Genomic DNA, 21031 nt, shown 5'->3' with positions numbered 1-21031 from the left:
TCTTGGTGTCCAGGTGCATAAATCCCTGAAGGTTGCTAACCAGGTTAATAGGGCTGTTAAGAAGGTATATGGTGTGTTAGCTTTTATTAGTAGGGGGGTCGAGTTTCGGAGCCACGAGGTCATGCTGCAGCTGTACAAAACTCTGGTGAGACCGCACCTGGAGTATTGCGTGCAGTTCTGGTCACCGCATTATAGGAAGGATGTGGAAGCTTTGGAAAGGGTGCAGAGGAGATTTACTAGGATGTTGCCTGGCATGGAGGGAAGGTCTTACGAGGAAAGGCTGAGGGACTTGAGGTTGTTTTCGTTGGAGAGAAGGAGGAGGAGAGGTGACTTAATAGAGACATATAAGATAATCAGAGGGTTAGATAGGGTGGATAGTGAGAGTCTTTTTCCTCGGATGGTGATGGCAAACACGAGGGGACATAGCTTCAAGTTGAGGGGTGATAGATATAGGACAGATGTGAGAGGTAGTTTCTTTACTCAGAGAGTAGTAAGGGCGTGGAACGCCCTGCCTGCAGCAGTAGTAGATTCGCCAACTTTAAGGGCATTTAAGTGGACATTGGATAGACACATGGATGAAAATGGAATAGTGTAGGTCAGATGGTTTCACAGGTCGGCGCAACATCGAGGGCCGAAGGGCCTGTACTGCGCTGTAATGTTCTAAATTCTAAATTCTAAATTCTAAAAAAAATCCTTCCTTAAATGAGGTATTCCAGATGTGGCCTCACCAATGCCCTGTATAACTGAAGCATAACCTCCCTACTTTTGTATTCAATTCCCCTTGCAATAAGTGACAACATTCTATTTCCTTTCCTAATTACTTCTGAACCTGCATACTAACATTTTGCGATTCATGCACTAGGACACCCAGATCCCTCTGCATCTCAGAGCTCTGCCCATTTAGATAATATGCTTCTTTTTTATTCTGAGATTTCCAGAAGGCATTTGATAAGGTGCCACATCTAAGGTTATTGCAGAAAATAAAAGCTCATGGTGTAGGGGTTACATATTGGCATGGATAGAAGATTGGCTAGCTAACAGGACAAAATGGACAATTTCACATTTTCCCACATTATTCTCCATTTGCCAGATCTTTGCCCACTCACTTAACCTATCTATATCCCTTTGTAGCCTCCTTATATCCTCTTCACAACTTACTTTCCTACCTATCTTTCTGTCATCAGCAAATTTAGCAACCATACCTTTGGTCCCTTTATCCAAGTCATTTATATAAATTGCAAAAAGTTGAGGCCCCAGCACTGATCCCTGTGACACACCACTCATTACATCTTGCCAACCAGGACATTTATGCCTACTTTCTGTTTCCTGTCCACCTCATCAAAGGCTTCTGGAAATCTAAGTATAGTACATCCACCAGTTTCCCTTTATCCACAGCACATGTTACTTCGTCAAAGAACTCCAATAAATTGGTTAACCATGATTTCCCTTTCACAAAACCATGTTGATTCTGCCTGATTACCTTGAATTTTTATAAGTGCCCTACCATAACATCTTTAATAATAGCTTCTAACATTGTCCCTAAGACAGATGTTAAGCTAACTGGCCTGTAGTTTCCTACTTCCTGTCTCCCTCCTTTTTTGAATAAAGAATTTACATTCGCTATTTTCCAATCTAATGAAACCTTCCCGGAATCTAGGATATTTTGGAAAATTAAACCCAACTCATTAACTATCTCACCAGCTACTTCTTTTTAGACACTAAGTTGAAGTCCATCAGGACCCGGGGACTTGTCAGCTGCAGCTCCAACAATTTATTCAGTACCACTTTCCTGGTGATTGTCATTTTCTTGAGTTCCTCCCTCCCTTCCATTTCCTGATTACAGCTATTTCTGGGATGTTACTTGTATCCTCTATCGTGAAGCCCAATGCAAAACACCTGTTCAATTCATCTGCCATCTTCTTATTTTCCCTTATTAATTCCCCAGACTCACTTTCTATTGGACCAAACTCACTTTTTAAACTCTTTTCCTTTTTAAACATCGATTGAAACTCTTACCATCTGTTTTTAGACAGAAAACTTGTTTTCTGTTCTTCAGCCAATTTTTTATACAAGCTGACACTGACTCAGCCTGAATTTTGTTAAACAGCCTTTTATGTGGTTCCTTGTCAAATACTTCCTTAAAATCCATATGAACAACATCCACTGCATTCTCCTCATCAACCTTTTCTGTTACTTCATCAAAAAATTCAATGAGATCAGTCAAGCACGATGTGCCTTTTACAAATCCGTGCTGGCTATGCTTAATTAACTCGAACCTCTCCAAGTGCCTGTTGATTTTTTCCCATGATTATTGTTTCTGAAACCTTACCCACCACTGATGTTAAACTGAGCGGCCTGTAGTTACTAGGAATGTCCTTACACTCTTTCTTGAATAAGGATGTCACATTTGCCACTCTCCAATCCACTGGCATCTCCCCGGTATCTAGGGAAGTTTGGAAGATTATGGCAAGCCCTTCCACTATCTCCATTATTCTTTGGGCCTCCTTATCTCGAGAGACAATGGATACGCGCCTGGAGGTGGTCAGTGGTTTGTGAAGCAGCGCCTGGAGTGGCTATAAAGGCCAATTCTGGAGTGACAGGCTCTTCCACAGGTGCTGCAGAGAAATTTGTTTGCTGGGGCTGTTGCACAGTTGGCTCTCCCCTTGCGCCTCTGTCTTTTTTCCTGCCAACTACTAAGTCTCTTCGACTCGCCACAATTTAGCCCTGTCTTTATGGCTGCCCGCCAGCTCTGGCGAATGCTGGCAACTGACTCCCACGACTTGTGATCAATGTCACACGATTTCATGTCGCGTTTGCAGACGTCTTTATAACGGAGACATGGACGGCCGGTGGGTCTGATACCAGTGGCGAGCTCGCTGTACAATGTGTCTTTGGGGATCCTGCCATCTTCCATGCGGCTCACATGGCCAAGCCATCTCAAGCGCCGCTGACTCAGTAGTGTGTATAAGCTGGGGGTGTTGGCCGCTTCAAGGACTTCTGTGTTGGAGATATAGTCCTGCCACCTGATGCCAAGTATTCTCCGAAGGCAGCGAAGATGGAATGAATTGAGACGTCGCTCTTGGCTGGCATACGTTGTCCAGGCCTCGCTGCCGTAGAGCAAGGTACTGAGGACACAGGCCTGATACACTCGGACTTTTGTGTTCCGTGTCAGTGCGCCATTTTCCCACACTCTCTTGGCCAGTCTGGACATAGCAGTGGAAGCCTTACCCATGCGCTTGTTGATTTCTGCATCTAGAGACAGGTTACTGGTGATAGTTGAGCCTAGGTAGGTGAACTCTTGAACCACTTCCAGAGCGTGGTCGCCAATATTGATGGATGGAGCATTTCTGACATCCTGCCCCATGATGTTCGTTTTCTTGAGGCTGATGGTTAGGCCAAATTCATTGCAGGCAGACGCAAACCTGTCGATGAGACTCTGCAGGCATTCTTCAGTGTGAGATGTTAAAGCAGCATCGTCAGCAAAGAGGAGTTCTCTGATGAGGACTTTCCGTACTTTGGACTTCGCTCTTAGACGGGCAAGGTTGAACAACCTGCCCCCTGATCTTGTGTGGAGGAAAATTCCTTCTTCAGAGGATTTGAACGCATGTGAAAGCAGCAGGGAGAAGAAAATCCCAAAAAGTGTGGGTGCGAGAACACAGCCCTGTTTCACACCACTCAGGATAGGAAAAGGGCTCTGATGAGGAGCCACCATGTTGAATTGTGCCTTTCATATTGTCATGGAATGAGGTGATGATACTTAGTAGCTTTGGTGGACATCCAATCTTTTCTAGTAGTCTGAGGAGACCACGTCTGCTGACGAGGTCAAAGGCTTTGGTGAGATCAATGAAAGCAATGTAGAGGGGCATCTGTTGTTCACGGCATTTCTCCTGTATCTGACGAAGGGAGAACAGCATGTCAATAGTCGATCTCTCTGCACGAAAGCCACACTGTGCCTCAGGGTAGACGCGCTCGGCCAGCTTCTGGAGCCTGTTCAGAGCGACTCGAGCAAAGACTTTCCCCACTATGCTGAGCAGGGAGATTCCACGGTAGTTGTTGCAGTCACCGCGGTCACCTTTGTTTTTATAGAGGGTGATGATGTTGGCATCGCGCATGTCCTGGGGTACTGCTCCCTCGTCCCAGCACAGGCATAGCAGTTCATGTAGTGCTGAGAGTATAGCAGGCTTGGCACTCTTGATTATTTCAGGGGTAATGCTGTCCTTCCCAGGGGCTTTTCCGCTGGCTAGGGAATCAATGGCATCACTGAGTTCCGATTTGGTTGGCTGTATGTCCAGCTCATCCATGACTGGTAGAGGCTGGGCTGCATTGAGGGCAGTCTCAGTGACAGCATTCTCCCTGGAGTACAGTTCTAGGTAGTGCTCAACCCAGCGGTCCATCTGTTTGCGTTGGTCAGTGATTATGTCCCCCGATTTAGATTTGAGGGGGGCGATCTTCTTGATGGTTGGCCCAAGAGCTCTCTTCATGCCATCATACATTCCTCTGATGTTTCCGGTGTCTGAGGCCAGCTGAATATGACTGCATAGGTGTTGCCAGTAGTCGTTTGCGCAACGCCTAGCTGTTCTTTGTGCAGTGTTTCTGGCTGCTTTAAGTGCTGCGGATGTTAAATCGCTGGGGGCTTTCTTGTAGTTCAAAAGTGCAATGCGCTTAGCGGCTATGACAGGTTCCAGCTCTTCATTATGAGATTGAAACCAGTCTGCATTTCTCTTCGCACTTTTGCCGTAGGTGCTCATTACCACTTCCTTTAACAACCTGGGATGCAAGCCATCGGGATCAGATGACTTATCCACTGTCAGCATAGTCAGCCTTTCCAGTACATCCTGCCAAACAGTTTACACCCCATCCATTACCACTACCAACTCTGCTTCTACTGATATTACAAGCATTCTCTACCTTAGTAAACACCACGACAAAGTACTCACTAAGTAATCTAGCCTTGCCCTGTGCCTCTAAGAATATATCACCATCTTTATCACTAATAGGACCACACCACCTCTTACTACCCGCTTACTATTTACATGTCAGTCGAAGATTTTTGGGTTCCCTTTTATGTTAACTGCCATTCTGCTCTCATATTCTCTCTTTGCCAGTCCGAGTTTCCTCTTTGCTTCCCCTCTCAACTTATTGTATTTGGTCTAGTTCTCACTTGAAGAATTCACCTGACATGCATCATACGCCCTTTTTTTTGTTTTATAACAGCCGCTGTAACAGCCAAAAGACTTGCAGGTTGGTAGGTAAATTGGCCATTATAAATTGCCCCTAGTATAGGTAGGTAGTAGGGAAATATAAAGACAGGTGGGGATATGGTAGGAATATGGGATTAGTGTAGTATTAGTATCTTTGGGTGGTTGATGGTTGGCACAGACTCGGTGGGCCGAAGGGCCTGTTTCAGTGCTGTATCTCTAAACTAAACTAAACTAAACTAAACTATCTTCCTTATCATCCAAGAAGCACTGGCTTTGGTTCCCCTACCTTTTGCCCTTGTTAGAATGTACCTTTCCTGTACCTGAAACATCTCCCCCTTAAAGATCACTCACTGTTCCATTTCATTTTTTTCCCATCAGTCGTTGGTTCCATTTTATCCTGGCTAGATCTCATCCCATCCCATTGAGGTTAGCCCTCTTCCAATTTAGAAGTTCTACTTTAGATTATTCCTTGCTCTTCATCACTATTAATCTAAACCTTACGATACGATGATCACTCTGACCCAAATGTTCACAAAGGCACTTGGTCCACTTGGCCCAACTCATTCCCCAACACCAGATCCAGCAATGTCTCCTTCCTAAATAAAAACAAGAAATGCTGGAACCACTCAGCAGGTCTGGCAGCATCGGTGGAAAGAGAAGCAGAGTTAACGTTTCGGGTCAGTGTGGAAATGCCAAAAACTGGGAGCGGATAAATCCAGCGCGAGGCTCGGGGCCTTCGCTTACCTTCAGGTAAAGACTGCTCAGACAGAAAGGGAACGGGTGGCCGCCAGAGGAGAAGAACTAGGCAGGTAGTGCAGGAGTCCCCTGGGTCCATCTCCCTTTCTAACAGATTTTCCACTTTGGATACTAACGGGGAGATAGCTTCTCAGGGGAATGCAGCAAGAGCCAAGTCTGTGGCACCATGTGTGGCTCAGCTGCACAGCAGGGGAGGAAAGGGAATGGGAGAGCTATAAAAATAGGGAATTCTATCGTAAGGGGTACAGATAGGCATTTCTGTGGCTGCAAACGTGACTCCAGGATGGTATGTTGCCTCCCTGGTGCTAGTGTCAAGGATGTCACGGAGCAGTTGCAGGACATTCTGAAGGAGGAGGGTGAACAGTCAGAGGTCGTAGTACACATTGGTACCAACGACATAGGCAGAAAGAGGGATGAGGTCCTGCAACATCAATTTAGGGAGCTAGGTAGCAGATTAAAAGGCAGGACCTCAAATGTTGTAAACTCTGGATTACTCCCGATGCCACATGCCAGTGAGTATAGGAATAGGAGGATAGAGCAGATGAATACATGACTGAGGAGATGGTGCAGGAGAGAGGGCTTTAGTTTCCTGGATCACTAGGACTCTTTCTGGCAAAGGTGGGACCTGTACAAGTTGGACGGGTTGCACCTGAACCGAACAGGACCAAATCCTTGCTGGGAGGTTTGCTAGTGCTGTTGGTGTGCGGTTTAAACTAATTTGACAGGGGAATGGGATACAGAGTGGAGGTACAGTAGGGGGTGATGCACAGTCAAATATAGAAGAGAAACAGAGTCAGTCTGGAAGGCAGAGCAAATATTGACCAGTTAAGGCACAAGTGGAAAATGCAAGGCTGGGTTGCATCTATTTTAATGCAAGGAGTTTTACTAATAAGGAAGATGAATTGAGGGCATTGATTAGCACATGGGGTTATGATATTATTGCTATGCTACAGAGACATGACTGAGGGAAGGGCAGGACTGGCAACGCAATATTCTAGGGTATAGAATCTTCAGGCGTGACAGGGAGGGGGTAAAAGAGGAGGTGGCATTGCACTGTTGATCAAGGGGTCAATTACTGTGGTAAGGAGGGATGATATCTGAGAAGGTTCCTCAAATGAGGAGATATGGGTAGAACTTAAAAACAAAAAGGGGGCAATCACTTGGCTGGGAGTGTACTAAAGGTCTCCAGTCAGGGAGAGATAGAGGAGCAGATATGTAGGCAAATCTCCGTGTAAAAATAATAGGATAATAATAGTAGGGGATTTCAAATTCCCTAATATTAACTTGGATAGACTTCGCGCAAAAGGCTTAAAGGGGGCGGAATACTTAAAATGCATACAGGAGAGCTTTTTGAGCCTGTACGTAGAAAGTCCTACAAGAGAAGGGGCAGTACTGGACCTAATCCTAGAGAATGAAGCAGGACAAGTGGTAGAAGTGTCAGTGGGGGAACATTTCAGGGATAGTGACCATAACTCTGTAAGATTTAATGTAGTTATGGAAAAGGACAAAGATGGACCAGAAATAAAGGTACTGAATTGGGGGAAGGCCGATTTCAATATGATAAAACAGGATCTGGCCAAAGTGGACTGGGAGCAGCTACTTGTAGGAAAGTCTACATCAGGCCAGTGGGAGTCATTCAAAGAGGAAATAGTGAGAGTTCGGAGCCAACATGTACCCGTTAAGGTGAAGAGTAGGACAAACAAGTCCAGGGAACCCTGGATGTCAAGGGATATAGAGGATTGGATCAGGGAAAAAAAGGAGGATTATGGCAGATTCAGGGCACTGAAAACAGCGGAGGCACTAGAGGAGTATAGAAAGTGTAGGGGGAGTACTTTAAAAAATAATTAGGAGAGCGAAGAGGGGACATGAAAAAACACTGGCAGGCAAGATAAAGGAAAATCCTAAGGCATTTTATAGATATATTAAGGGCATGAGGTTAAGCAGGGAAAGAGTAGGGCCAATTAGGGACCAAAGTGGCAATCTGTGTGTGGAGCGGGAGGACATAGGTGAGGTTTAAAATGATTACTTTTCATCTGTGTTCACTATAGAGAAGGACGTAGATGTAGAGATGTAGAGATCAGGGAGGGGGATTGTGATATACTTGAAAATATTAGCATAGAAAGGGAGGAAGTATTAGATGTTTTAGTGGGCTTAAAAGTGGATAAATCCCCAGGTCCAGATGAGATGTATCCCAGGCTGTTACATGAGGCAAGGGAGGAGATAGCAGGGGCTCTAAATTTTCAGATCCTGTCTGGCCAAGGGAGAGGTGCCAGAGGACTGGAGGACAGCGAATGTGGTACCATTATTCAAGAAGGGTAGCAGAGATAGACCAGGTAATTACAGACCGGTGTGTCTTACATCAGTGGTTGGGAAACTATTGGAAAAACTTCTGAGGGACAGGATTAATCTCCAATTGGAGAGGCAGGGATTAATCAGGGATAGTCAGCACGGCTTTGTCAGGGAGAGATAGTGTTTAACTAACTTGATTGAATTTTCGAGGAGGTGACTAGATGTGTAGATGAGGGTAAAGCAGTTGGTGTAGTCTACATGGACTTCAGTAACGCTTTTGATAAGGTCCCGCATGGGAGATTGGTTAAGAAGGTAACAGCCCATGGAATTCAGGGCAATTTGGCAAATTGGATCCAAAATTGACTTAGTGATAGGAGGTAGAGGGTGATGGTCAAGGGTTGTTTCTGCGAGTTGAAGCCTGTGACCAGTGGTGTACCACAGGGATCGGTGCTGGGATCCTTGCTGTTTATAGTGTACATTAATGATTTAGACGGGAATATAGGAGGTATGATCAGTAAGCTTGCAGATGAGGGAAAATTGGTGGTGTCGGAAATAGTGAGAAGGAAAGCCTTAGATTACGGGGAGATATAGATGGGCTGGTAAGATGGGCGGAGCAGTGGCAAATGGAATTTAATCCTGAGAAGCGTGAGGTGATGCATTTTGGGAGGACTAACAAGGCAAAGGAATATACAATGGATGGTAGGACCCTGGGAAGTACAGCAGGTCAGAGGGACCTTGGTGTACTTGTCCATAGATCACTGAAGCCAGCAGCACAGGTAGATAAGGTGGTTAGGAAGGCATATGGGATACTTGCCTTTATTAGCTGAGGCACAGAATATAAGAGCAGGGAGGTTATGATGGAGCTGTATAAAATGCTAGTTAGTCTGCAGCTGGAGTACTGTGTACAGTTCTGGGCACCACACTATAGGAAGGATGTGATTGCACTGGACAGGGTGCAGAAGAGATTCACCAGGATGTTGCCTGGGCTGGAGCATTTCAGCTATGAAGAGAGACTGAAAAGGCTAGGGTTGTTTTTCTTAGAGCAGAGAAGGCTGAGGGAGGACATGATTGAGGTGTACAAAATTATGAGGTGCATTGATAGATTAGATAGGAAGAAACTTTTTCCCTTCGTGGAGGGGTCAATAACCAGGGGGCATAGATTTAAGGTAAGGTGCAGGAGGTTTAGAGGGGATTTGAGGAAAAAAAATTTCACCCAGAGGGTGGTTGGAATCTGGAACACACTGCCTGAAGAGATGGTAGAGGCAGGAACCCTCACAACATTTAAGAAGTATTTAGATGAGCACGTGAAAAGCCATAGCATACAAGGCTACGGGCCAAGTGCTGGAAAATGTGATTCGAATAGGTAGGGTGCTTGATGGCCAGCACAGACACGATGGGCCGAAGGGCCTGTTTCTGTGCTGTGAGACTCTATGACTCTATGAAGCCCCCACTATCAACAGCTTGGGTGTTACCATTATCCAGAAACTAAACCGAGTAACCATATAAACACAGTGGCTACAAGAGCAGGTCTGAGGCTAGGAACCCTCGTCGTGTAACTCATCTCCTGACTCCCCAAAGCCTTTCCACCATCTACAAGGCACAAGTCAGGACTGTGATGAAATATTCTCCACTTGCCTGGATGGGTGCAGCTCCAACAACACTCAAGAAGCTAGACACCATCCAGGAAAAACAGATCGCTTGATTCATCCACAACCATCCACAAACGTTCACTCCTTCTACCACTGATGCACAGTGGCAGCAGTGTGTACCATCTACAAGATGCACTGCAGCAACTCACCAAGACTCCTTCGACAGCACCTTCCAAGCTCATGACCTCTACCATCTTGAAGGACAAGGGCAGCAGATGCATTTGTACACCACCACCTGCAAGATCCCCTCCTGACTTGGAACTATATTGCCGTTCCTTCACGGTTGCTGGGTCGAAATACTGGAACTCCCTTCCTAACAGCACTGTGGGTGTACCTACCTAACATGGACTGCAGCGGTTCAAGAAAGTAACTCGCCACCACCTTCTCAAGGACAATTAGGGATGGGCAATAAATGCTGGCCTAGCCAGCGACACCCACATCCCATGACCGAATAAAGAAAAAAAAAAGTGCCCAGTCCCCACCATTTTTAAGCCACATTTTCATTCTTGCCAACTACATCATATTCCCATACTTCTATTTCTGCTTGTAGCTCACCAACCTTATTCATCACACTTTATGCATTCACACACGTGCATTGTAAACCCATCTTTGTATTCCTCATAGTCCCTCTTAATCTTCTCCTATCTAATATTGTACTACTTCCTTCTCTAATACTATCCAATAATCTCACTTTATGCATCTTATTCTTTTCTACTTCTATATGCCGGTAATTTAGTTGAAACCGTCCCCAACCACAATAATGAACCTCTCCACAAGGACATTGTTCGCAGTCCTGTTGAGGTGCAACCAATCCCTTTTGAATACGTGACTCAAGCTCCAGAACTGGTCCCACTGCCCCAAGAGTCTGAAGCCCTCCCTTCTACACTCAAGTCACGCATTGATCCTCCCTATCTTCCTATTTCTGCTCACACTAGCTCATGGCACTGGGAGTTATCCAGAGATTATTACCTTTAAAGTTCTACTTTTTAACTTACTCCTTAGACCCTGAAAATTTGCCCATAGGGCCTCAATTCCTGCTCTCTCTATGTCGTTGGTGCCGATGTGTACCACAACTTCTGACTCATTCCCTTCCCCCTGCAGAATATCCTGCACCCTCTCCATGATGTCTGTTACCCGTGGCACCAGGGAGGATACACATTACTTGGGACTCAAAAAGACACTTTCAAACATGCCTGTCTGTCCCCCTAACCAGCAAATCTCCTATAACTACTGCATTTCTACTCATTGCTGTTCCCTCCTGTTCAATTCGTTGCCCATTAAAATAATACTAATGCTAATTCACTTCCCGGATTGAGATTTTATTTTTTAGTTTAACTAGTTAAGCTATAAATTTAATACAGTACTTCTCGTTTCCCAATCCTGGTTGAAATGACTGCCCTAGTATTAAAAAAAACTAATACTCACCAAACAATTACCTGCCTGTTATCCTCTGACATCACTTCATGCTTTTTAAAAAAACACCGATCAGGTCCACACTGTTTCTCCACTCTCTTTTTTATTCCCTGCTGCTGCTGCTGGTGTCTCTGATCAAGTCCGTACTCTTCCCCCACTCTCTCTCTCTTTTATCCTTTGTCACTGTTAAGGGTGTCTCTGATCAGGTTCACAGGCTGTGAACAAATGGTTCAAGGAAAAGATGGAACAGCTGATCATCCACTCCAAAAGTCAACAGTTGGCAACAATGACTGAAATATCAAGTGAACGGACTGTATAGTTTGTCGCACCAGCCTATGTCCAGGTGCACACAATGTCTTTAAACAATAAACTTACAAAGAAATAAACTCTATCACTGTGTTTCTCCGGGTAGAGATGTAACTTTGTCAATCCTTTTCCAATCCAATTCTTTCTACAAGTAAAGATTAAGATGTTTCTAAGCCACCTCTCACAAACACTGTCATTGCTGATTCATTATGGCATGATAAGTGTTATTGTGAACAAGACCCCAGAAATATAATATTTCCTTTGAAGCAACAGATGTCGACATGTTTTCCATCCCGTCCTATTGTCTCATTTCCTATCTCACTTCCTATATCTTGGCTACAATGTGGCCATGAAGAGACACAAATTGCACATCCTGTAGTTTCATCAAACAACTAAACAATGTCAGCTAAATTGTACCCTCACACATTAAACCCCAAGGCATCTGCAAATGAACATCTTATAACCATTTCAGTATGTTTAGCTACAATACAAATCTACAAGCCAGCGATAAGTAAAATGAAATCAAAAACTTTAATCATATGAGATGAAACCAAATCCTGATGCTACATATTTTTGCATGCATAAACTCAGGCACTTTACAGTGTTCAAAGTATTGATTCTGTGGGACTTCAAACCAAGGCCCATCATTCTGTGATCAACAGGTTGTAGCTTTTATCTGAATGTACCTCCAGCAACACTGTGGTTCACAATGAAGTTAATTTTAAAAATTGTTGAAAGTTAATTGCATTGTAATATGAATTAATGACATAGAAAATCACTATAAGTATTAGATGAAAATATTGATGCTAATGATTAGTTTTAAAGATATGTTAAATGCAAATGCCACTGGAAATGATTTCAGAATTAAACTGGATTCTCTAATCTCTATCAGGTTACTTTGAATTACCTGACCTGAAAAGAACTGTTCTTTTGTGAGCTGAGGGCATCACTGGCAAGGCCAACATTTATTGCACACCCTAAATTGCTTTCCAGGCCATTTCAGCAGGCAGTTAAGAGTTAACAACATTGCTGTGGGTCTGGAGTCACATGTAAGCGAGACTGGGTAAGGATAGCAGATTTCCTTCCCTAAAGGACATAACTGAAGCAGATGTGTTTCTATGACAATCAATGATGGCCTCAAGGCACCATTATTGTGATTAGCTTTCAATTCTTTTTATTAATTAATTGATTTTATTAATTGAATTTAAATTCCACTCACTGCTGCAGTGGGATTTGAACCTGTGTTCGCAGAGCATTAACTTAAATCGCTAGCCCAGCGTCATTACCACTACACCAACATCGCCCCTGGCAATATAGAACTGTGCAAACAAAAGAGGAGTAAAAGCCTTTGAACCATCGGTAATGCAATGTGAAATATTTTACATTATTTAAGTAGAGTACCAGAACAAAGGCTCAAAAAAGGCTCAAAGCTTTGAGATTTCATCTGCGTTGTTTTGGATGGAGGTGGGGAGGTGAGGGAGAGAAGATGTTTTTGTCCATCTCTCCAGTACTGAGGGAGGAAGTGCTGTATTGTTGGAGGTGCTGTCTTTTGGATGAGATGTTAAGCTGAGACTCTGTTCTTTCAGGCGGACATGCAATATTTTATAGAGCAGGGGAGCTCTCCCTGCAGTCCTAGCAAGTGTTTATCCTTTGACCTGATTATCTGGTCAATATCCCTGCTGTTTGTGGAACATTGCTATGCACAAATTGGCTGCAGTACATTGTTACATTACAACACTGACAACACTTCAAAAAGTACCTTATTGTCTGTAAAATGGCTTGGGACTTCCTGAGGCTGTAAAAGGTGCTATATAAATACAGGTTCTTTTTATTTTGCTTTCTTTCTGACCCCCTCAAGACTCAGAAGGTCTGACATTCAATCCCCAGTCTTGTTGAAGTAGCTGAACTCAGCTGTCCACAGTCACAATTGGTCTGGGTGGATCGTTGAGCTAAGGGGAAAACTGAGCCTGGGATTCCTAAATTCTATTTGCTCTCCAGCAATCCTTGCTGGAAAACACACCTGTGGAAAGGAGTGGGCTGGAATTTGAGGATCTTCTTGATTGAATGGCTTAGCAATGCTCACTGCCAAGGCGAGCATGTGAAGAATCATTACTTAGTTCAGCTGCAAAGTCCCATTGAGCATTAGCTAAGCAACAGGCAAGGCTCAACTATCTCACCCAAATCATCAGGAAAGAATGGAAGAGGATGGGAGACAGCAAGCTTTCCTTCAGTCATGCATCCTTTCCTGATCTTAACCTGAAGTCTGATTGCCTCCTCTCTGCTGGCTAAGAACTCATTCGTCTGGAGGCCATTTCAATTATATGCCAACTATTGGAGTTTTGAAGATCTGTTTAATTGTGCCATTTTGATATTTTTGAAGTTAAAATCCTGGCCACAAAAACTTAATACTTTAGAAAGGAGCATAGGGTGAAGTAAAAAAGGAACTTAGGGAAGCAAAGAGAGGACATGAAAAAATATTGGCAGGTAAAATCAAGAAAAACCCAAAGATGTTTTATCATTACATTAAGAGCAAGATGATAACTAAAAAAAAGGGTATGGCTTATTAGAGACGAACAAGGTAACTTATGCCTGGATGCAGAAGATGTGGGCAGGGTTCGTAATGAGTACTTTGTCTCTGTCTTCACAAAGGGGAGGTATAATGCAGACATTGTAGTTAAAGAGGAGGAGTGTGAAATAGGAGATATGATGAGCATAATGAGAGAGGAAGGACTAGAAGGTCTGCCATTCTTGAAAGTGGATAAATCACCTAGCCAGCGGAAAAGCCCCTGGGAAGGACAGCATTACCCCTGAAATAATCAAGAGTGCCAAGCCTGCTATACTCTCAGCACTACATGAACTGCTATGCCTGTGCTGGGACGAGGGAGCAGTACCCCAGGACATGCGCGATGCCAACATCATCACCCTCTATAAAAACAAAGGTGACCGCGGTGACTGCAACAACTACCGTGGAATCTCCCTGCTCAGCATAGTGGGGAAAGTCGTTGCTCGAGTCGCTCTGAACAGGCTCCAGAAGCTGGCCGAGCGCGTCTACCCTGAGGCACAGTGTGGCTTTCGTGCAGAGAGATCGACTATTGACATGCTGTTCTCCCTTCGTCAGATACAGGAGAAATGCCGTGAACAACAGATGCCCCTCTACATTGCTTTCATTGATCTCACCAAAGCCTTTGACCTCGTCAGCAGACGTGGTCTCTTCAGACTACTAGAAAAGATCGGATGTCCACCAAAGCTACTAAGTATCATCACCTCATTCCATGACAATATGAAAGGCACAATTCAACATGGTGGCTCCTCATCAGAGCCCTTTCCTATCCTGAGTGGTGTGAAACAGGGCTGTGTTCTCGCACCCACACTTTTTGGGATTTTCTTCTCCCTGCTGCTTTCACATGCGTTCAAATCCTCTGAAGAAGGAATTTTCCTCCACACAAGATCAGGGGGCAGGTTGTTCAACCTTGCCCGTCTAAGAGCGAAGTCCAAAGTACGGAAAGTCCTCATCAGAGAACTCCTCTTTGCTGACGATGCTGCTTTAACATCTCACACTGAAGAATGCCTGCAGAGTCTCATCGACAGGTTTGCGTCTGCTTGCAATGAATTTGGCCTAACCATCAGCCTCAAGAAAACGAACATCATGGGGCAGGATGTCAGAAATGCTCCATCCATCAATATTGGCGACCACGCTCTGGAAGTGGTTCAAGAGTTCACCTACCTAGGCTCAACTATCACCAGTAACCTGTCTCTAGATGCAGAAATCAACAAGCGCATGGGTAAGGCTTCCACTGCTATGTTCAGACTGGCCAAGAGAGTGTGGGAAAATGGCGCACTGACACGGAACACAAAAGTCCGAGTGTATCAGGCCTGTGTCCTCAGTACCTTGCTCTACGGCAGCGAGGCCTGGACAACGTATGCCAGCCAAGAGCGACGTCTCAATTCATTCCATCTTCGCTGCCTTCGGAGAATACTTGGCATCAGGTGGCAGGACTATATCTCCAACACAGAAGTCCTTGAAGCGGCCAACATCCCCAGCTTATACACACTACTGAGTCAGCGGCGCTTGAGATGGCTTGGCCATGTGAGCCGCATGGAAGATGGCAGGATCCCCAAAGACACATTGTACAGCGAGCTCGCCACTGGTATCAGACCCACCGGCCGTCCATGTCTCCGTTATAAAGACGTCTGCAAACGCGACATGAAATCGTGTGACATTGATCACAAGTCGTGGGAGTCAGTTGCCAGCATTCGCCAGAGCTGGCGGGCAGCCATAAAGACAGGGCTAAATTGTGGCGAGTCGAAGAGACTTCGTAGTTGGCAGGAAAAAAGACAGAGGCGCAAGGGGAGAGCCAACTGTGCAACAGCCCCAACAAACAAATTTCTCTGCAGCACCTGTGGAAGAGCCTGTCACTCCAGAATTGGCCTTTATAGCCACTCCAGGCGCTGCTTCACAAACCACTGACCACCTCCAGGCGCGTATCCATTGTCTCTCGAGATAAGGAGGCCCAAAAGAAAAAGAAAGTAGTTAAAGAGGAGGAGTGTGAAATAGGAGATATGATGAGCATAATGAGAGAGGAAGGACTAGAAGGTCTGCCATTCTTGAAAGTGGATAAATCACCAGGGCCAGATGGATTGTATCCCAGGTTGCTAAAGGAAGTTAGGGAGGAAATAGCGGTTGCTCTGAGGATCATCTTCAAATCCTCACTTGATGCTGGTGAGGTACCAAATGACTGGAGGTCTGCCAATGTTGTACCATTGCTTAAAAAGGGTGCGAAGGATAGACTAAATAATTATAGGCCGGTCAGTCTGACCTCAGTAGTGGGCAAATTATTGGGATCAATTCTGAGTGATAGGATAAACTGTCACTTAGAAAGGCACAGGTTAATCAGATATAGTCAACAAGAATTTGTTGAGGGAAGGTCGTGTCTTACGAAATTAATTGATTTTTTTGAGGAAGTAACAAGGACAATTGATGAGGGTAGAGCAGTGGATGTTGTCGACATGGATTTTAGTAAGGCTTTGACAAACAACAGTACAGCACAGGAACAGGCCATTCGGTCCTCCAAGCCTGCGCTGATCACGATGCCTGTCTAAACTAAAACCTTCTGCACTTCCAGCGTCCGTATCCTTCTATTCCAATCGTATTCAATGTGTTTGTCAAGATGCCTTTTAAACGTCACTATTGTACCTGCTTCCACCACCTTCCGCGGCAGCAAGTTCCAGGCACTCACCACCCTCTGTGTCAAAAACTTGCCTCGGACATCCCCTCTAAACTTTGCCCCTCTCACCTTAAACCTATGTCCCCTAGTAACTGACTCTTCCACCCAAGGAAAAAGCTTCTGACTATCCACTCTGTCCATGCCGCTCATAATTTTGTAAACCTCTATCATGTCACCCCTCCACCTCCATCGTTCCAGTGAAAACAATCCGAGTTTATCCAACCTCTCCTCAAAGCTAATACCCTCCAGACCAGGCAACATCCTGGTAAACCTCCTCTGTACCCTCTCCAAAGCCTCCACATCCTTCTGGTAGTGTGGCAACCAGAATTGTACGCAATATTCCAAATGAGGCCTAACTAAGGTTCTGTACAGCTGCAACATGACTTGCCAATTTTTATACTCTATGCCCCGACTGATGAAGGCAAGCATGCCGTATTCCTTCTTGACTACCTTATCACTTTCAGTGATCTGTGGACCTGTACGCCCAGATCTCTCTGCCTGTCAATACTCCTAAGGGTTCTGCCATTTACTGTATACTTCCCACCTGCATTCGACCTTCCAAAATGCATTACCTCACATTTGTCCAGATTAAACTCCATCTGCCATTTCTCTGCCCAAGTCTCCAACCGATCCATATCCTGCTGTATCCTCTGCCAATCCTCATCACTATCCACAACTCCACCAACCTTTGTGTCGTCCGCAAACTTACTAATCAGACCAGCTACATTTTCCTCCAAAGCATTTATATATACTACAAACAGAAATGGTCCCAGCACTGATCCCTGCGGACAAATTATTGATATGGTTAGAAAGTTGGTTGAGTGGTAGGCGACAGAGAGTGGGGATAATGGGTAAGTACTCCAACTGGCAGGATGTGACTAGTGGTGACCCACAGGGATCTGTGTTGGGGCCTCAATTTTTCACATTATTCATTAACGACTTGGATGATGGCAGAGTAAGTCATATATCCAAATTTGCTGATGATACAAAGTTAGGACGCATTGTAAACAGTCTAGATGATAGCATAAAATTGCAAGGAGATATTGACAGACTAGGTGAGTGGGCAAAACTGTGGCAGATGGATTTCAATGCGGGCAAGTGTGAGGTATTCCATTTTGGACCAAAAAAGGATAGAGCAGGGTACTTTCTAAATGGGAAGAGGTTAAGTACAGTGGCTGTCCAAAGAGACTTGGGGGTTCAGGTGCATAGATCTTTAAAATGCCACGAGCAAGTGCAGAAAATAATCAAAAAGGCTAATGGAATGCTAGCCTTTATATCTAGAGGATTGGAGTATAAAGACACAGAGGTTATGCTGCAGCTGTACGAAACCCTGGTTAGACCCCACTTGGAGTACTGTGAGCAGTTCTGGGCACCACACCTTAGGAAGGATATATTAGCCTTGGAGGGAGTGCAACGTTGGTTTACAAGAATAATACCTGCACTACAAGGGTTAAGTTACGAGGAGAAATTACACAAATTAGGCCCGTTTTCGCTAGAATTTAGAAGGTTAAGGGTTGATCTGATTGAAGTTTTCAAGATATTAACAGGAAAAGACAGACTAGATAAAGATAAACAATTTCCACTGGTTGGAGATTCAAAAACTCGGGAGTATAGTCGAAACATTAGGAGCAGACCGTTCAGGAGAGATGTTCAGAAGCACTGCTTCACGCAAAGGGTGGTAGAGGTTTGGAGCTCTCTCCCACAAACAGCAGTTGAAGCTAGAACAGTTGTTAATTTTAAATCTGAGATAGATAGATTTTTGTTAAGCAAAGATATTAAAGGATATGGGCCAAAGGCAGGTATATGGAGTTAGGCCCGGATCAGCCATGATCTCATTGAATGGCGGGACAGGCTCGAGGGGCTGAATGGCCTACTCCTGTTCCTATCTTCCAATGTTCCTATGCGGAACACCACTAGTCACAGCCCTCCATTCAGAAAAGCATCCTTCCACTGCTACCCTCTGTCTTCTGTGACTGAGCCAGTTTTGTATCCATCTTGCCAGCTCACCTCTGATCCCGTGTGACTTCACCTTTTGTACCAGTCTGCCATGAGGGACCTTGTCAAAGGCTTTACTGAAGTCCATGTCGACAACATCCACTGCCCTTCCTTCATCAATCATCTTCGTCACTTCCTCAAAAAACTCAATCAAGTTAGTGAGACATGAACTCCCCTTCACAAAACCATGCTGCCTCTCGCTAATACGTCCATTTGTTTCCAAATGGGAGTAAATCCTGTCCCAAAGAATCCTCTCCAAGAATTTCCCTACCACTGATGGAAGGCTCACCGGCCTATAATTTCCTGGATTATCCTTGCTACCCTTCTTAAACAAAGGAACAACATTGGCTATTCTCCAGTCCTCTGGGACCTCACCTGTAGCCAATGAGGATACAAAGATTTCTGTCAAGGCCCCAGCAATTTCCTCCCTTGCCTCCCTCAGTGTTCTGGGGTAGATCCCATCAGGCCCTGGGGACTTATCTACCTTAATGCTTTGCAAGACACCCAACACCTCCTCCTTTTTGATAATGTCATGACCGAGACTATCTACAATCCCTTCCCTAGACTCATCATCCACCAAGTCCTTCTCTTTGATGAATACTGATGCAAAGTACTCATTTAGTACCTCGCCCATTTCCTCTGGCTCCATGCATAGATTCCCTCCTCTGTCCTTGAGTGGGCCAACCCTTTCCCTGGCTACCCTCTTGCTCTTTGTACATGGATAAAAAGCCTTGTGATTCTCCTTAATCCTGTTTGCCAATGACTTTTCATGACCCCTTTTCGCCCTCCTGACTCCTTGCTTAAGTTCTTTCCGACTTTCTTTATATTCCTCAAGGGCTTCGTCTGTTCCCAGCCTTCTAGCCCTTACGAATGCTTCCTTTTTCTTTTTGACTAGGCTCACAATATCCCTTGTTATCCAAGGTTCCCGAAACTTGCCAAACTTATCCTTCATCCTCACAGGAACATGCCGGTCCTGGATTCTAATCAACTGACATTTGAAAGACTCCCACATGTCAGATGTTGATTTACCCACAAATAGCTGCCCCTGATCTAAATTCCTCAGTTCCTGCCTAATATTGTAATAATTAGCCTTCCCCCAATTTAGCACCTTCACCCGAGGACTACTCATCCTTATCCACAAGTACCTTAAAACTTATGGAATTATGCTCCCCTACTGAGACTTCGGCCACCTGGCCGGGCTCATTCCACAATACCAGGTCCAGTATAGCCCCTTCCCTAGTTGGACTATCTACATATTGTTTCAAGAAGCCCTCCTGGATGCTCCTTAAAATTCTGCCCCATCCAAGCCCCTAGCACCAAGTGAGTCCCAGTCAATATAGGGGAAGTTAAAATCACCCACCACAACAACCCTGTTGCTTTTACATCTTTCCAGAATCTGTCTACATATCTGCTCCTCTATCTCCCGCTGGCTGTTGGGAGGCCTGTAGTAAACCCCCAACATTGTGACTGCACCCTTCCTATTCCTGAGCTCTACCCATATTGCCTCGCTGCACGACCCCTCCGAGATGTCCTCCCACAGTACAGCTGTGATATTCTCCTTAACCAGTAATGCAACTCCCCCACCCCTTTTACATCTCCCTCTATCCCGCCTGAAGCATCTAAATCCCGGAACATTTAGCTGCCAATCCTGTCCTTCCCTCAACCAAGTCTCTGTAATAGCAACAACATCATAGTTCCAAGTACTAATCCAAGCTCTAAGTACATCCGCCTTACCTTCTTGCATTGAAACAAATGCACTTCAGACCACCAGTCCCACTGTGCTCAGCAACATCTCCCTGCCTGCTCTTCCTCTCAGTCTTACTGGCCTTATTTACTAGTTCCCCCTCAGTTATTTCACCTGCTGACCTACTGCTCTGGTTCCCACCCCCCTGCCACACAAGTTTAAACCCTCCTGGGTGATGCCAACAAACCTTGCAGCCAGGATATTTGTGCCCCTCATTTTAGATGCAACCCGTCCTTCTTGTACAGGTCCTACCTGTCCTGGAAGAGATCCCAATGATCCAGATATCTGAAACCCTCCCTCCTACACCAGCTGTTTAGCCACGTGTTTAGCTGCACTATCTTCCTACTTCTAGCCTCACTGGCATGTGGCACAGGGAGTAATCCAGAGATTACAACCCTAGAGGTCCTGTTTTTTAACCTACTACCTAACTCCCTGAACTCCCCCTGCAGGACC

The sequence above is a fragment of the Heterodontus francisci genome, chromosome 12, assembly GCF_036365525.1.
Source record: "Heterodontus francisci isolate sHetFra1 chromosome 12, sHetFra1.hap1, whole genome shotgun sequence".
NCBI lineage: Eukaryota > Metazoa > Chordata > Chondrichthyes > Heterodontiformes > Heterodontidae > Heterodontus > Heterodontus francisci.
This window is presented reverse-complemented; position numbering follows the sequence as displayed.